The sequence below is a fragment of the Lipotes vexillifer genome, unplaced genomic scaffold (genome assembly GCF_000442215.2).
Source record: "Lipotes vexillifer unplaced genomic scaffold, Lipotes_vexillifer_v1.1 scaffold491, whole genome shotgun sequence".
Lineage (NCBI taxonomy): Eukaryota > Metazoa > Chordata > Mammalia > Artiodactyla > Lipotidae > Lipotes > Lipotes vexillifer.
In genome coordinates this window covers 246269-249111 of record NW_006770548.1, presented here as the reverse complement: position 1 = coordinate 249111, position 2843 = coordinate 246269, and positions in this window count along the sequence as shown.

Genomic DNA, 2843 nt, shown 5'->3' with positions numbered 1-2843 from the left:
GAACCCGCGTCTCCTGCATCGGCAGGCGGACTCTCAAGCACTGCGCCACCAGGGAAGCCCTCCCACCTAGTTTTAACAATTATCAACTCAAAGCCAAAACTGCTTCATCTATAAATCCCCATCAGCCAATGTCCACCACCCCAGATTCTTTTAATCGGATTATACCATTTCATCTGTAAAAATTCCGGGGTGCATTTCTATAAGATACCTTTTATTCAACACAGTCACAAAACAAATATCATACTTTAAAAAAGCTGGTAAATCCTTAATATAATTTTTATAATTCTTAACTGTAGATAAATTCTTTTGGGTAAATTTGAATCTTATCCCTGTCCTTTGCACCAATATTTTAGGTTTGGTATCATTGCAACATCACAACATGAATATAGTGTATTTATTTGTTGACTTCCCATGGGTTAATTTTTTGGACCTCAAAGTGCAAAGATAGGGGAATTTGGGTAAAGAAGTATCACGTGGGGCTTCCCTGGTGGCGCAGTGGTTGAGAGTCCACCTGCCAATGCAGGGGACACGGGTTCGAGCCCTGGTCTGGGAGGATCCCACATGCCGCGGAGCAACTAGCCCCGTGAGCCATAATTACTGAGCCTGCGCGTCTGGAGCCTGTGCTCCGCAACAAGAGAGGCCGAGACAGTGAGAGGCCCGCGCACCGCGATGAGGAGTGGCCCCCACTTGCCACAACTGGAGAAAGCCCTTGCACAGAAACGAAGACCCAACACAACCATAAATAAAAAAATAAATAAAATTTAAAAAAAAATCTCAACTCTTTACTCTAGAATTCAATGTCTCTCACAATTTAAAAAAAAAAAAAAGAAGTATCACGTGTTTAGGTATGCAGTAAACACAGTTATAAAATCAATTACTTCTGACAGAAGCTCTAGTTAATGTCATTGGCCAAATTGTACAAGTCAGTTATCCCCAACCTTATAAAATATTTATTGGTAAAACTGGAAAGAGAATGTGTAGCTCCCAGGTTGCTTTTTAGCCATCACTGTTAACCATGGTACTGCCAAAGGACAAACATATAGGCTTTTTTAGAAAAGTGAATGAAACTGATTTCTGGTCAAGATAGTACACACTTTGATGCCACTCCCTTTGCTCAAAACACATGGTAGAATTAACAAAAAAAGATTGAGGGCTTCCCTGGTGGCGCAGTGGTTGAGAGTCCGCCTGCCGATGCAGGGGAGACGGGTTCGTGCCCCGGTCCGGGAAGATCCCACATTACGCGGAGGGGCTGGGCCCGTGAGCCTGCGCGTCCGGAGCCTGTGCTCCGCAATGGGAGAGGCCACAACAGTGAGAGGCCCACGTACCGCAAAAAAAAAAAAGAAAAGATTGAAATTACATATCCATATTCAGAAACAAGATAAACTCTTTTGTTGACCAGGAACAAGGAGCTGTAATCTTGCTGAGCTATGGATCCAGAAATAGAGGCAGTCTGGGGTTTTATCTTAAAAGGTAACAGATTGAAGAGGTGGGTAGGACCATGGAATGTAGCTAACTGGGGCCTGGATTGCTGCTTGCAATTAGGAATTTAGGTAGGGCTCCCTAAACTCAATAGAGATTGATAAAACTACATCCCATCTGTGCATGAAGACATAGTTTATATGAAGTTGAATACTTAGGAAGCAGATACAACATTGAATCCAGACCTAAGTCCAGCTACCCTTTCACTTAGTGCCTGGAACTCCTGTCTCCCAAATTTCATGGTGCGAGCAGAGTCTCAAATTACTAATGTAAGACTTGTTTCTGGTTGGCGTTCCTGGAGAATTGGGTAGAGGTTACCACAAAACCATGAGGGAAGGAAAGATAACATGAATGGGGAAACTTTTTCCATTCATGAAAAGCTTAGAAGTTAAGCTTCCAAAACATACAAGAAAACCTAGCCAAAAGAAAGATAACCAACAAAATCAGCATCAAGAGATGAATTCACTGTAATTGAAATGAAAATAATGGAGCGAACTGATAATAACTTTAAAATAAATATGTTTAGGGACTTCCCTGGCAGTCCAGTGGCTATGACTCTGCACTTCCAATGCAGGGGGTGCGGGTTCGATCACTGATCGAGGAACTAAGAACCCACATGCCTCGTGGTGTGGCCAAAAAAAAGTTTAAAATAACCCTAAAACAAATATGTTTAGAACACTCAAAGACATAAAGGGAGGATACCTTTTCTAGAAGAATAAGAAATTGTGAAATAAAAGTGGTCAGAAATGAAATGGTAATGGTAGATATTTAAAGAACCAGTTAGAAGTCCTAGAAAATAAAAATGCAGTTATTGAATAAGCACATAATAAGCAAATGAACCAATGCTTAGGGCAATAATGCCCACCCCTGATTCAGAAGGAGGACTAAGGTCTTATCTAGGAGGAAGATAAGAAGGTGAATAATTTAGGATTTTGTTAGAAATTTTTATTTAGAGTATAAAAGGAATGTAAATATAACTACTAAAGAAATAGAAATATAGTTCTCCAAGCCACTCAAAGGGAAATAAAACTAATAATTGAACAGAAGGCAGGATATTAAGAGAAGCAAAGAAAAAGCATGGTAAACAGAAAAAATACATATATATGAGATGATAACAGTACATCAAAACATAGCAATGATCACAATGAATGTAAAAGATTTAAACTTTGCTTTTTGCCCTCACACCGGGGAAATCAGTGACCAGCTAATCAGAGGTTTTTTGGTGCCAGGCCTCCGTCCTTTGGGTCTTTTGAGTGGGACATGTAATTCTTCTATTCAGCACTAGAGGTCAGCAGCGTTCACTACTGTATTTCTTTCCCCTAGGACTCTATTGTACTTCGGTCAGATTCTCACGAAGCAGGAAT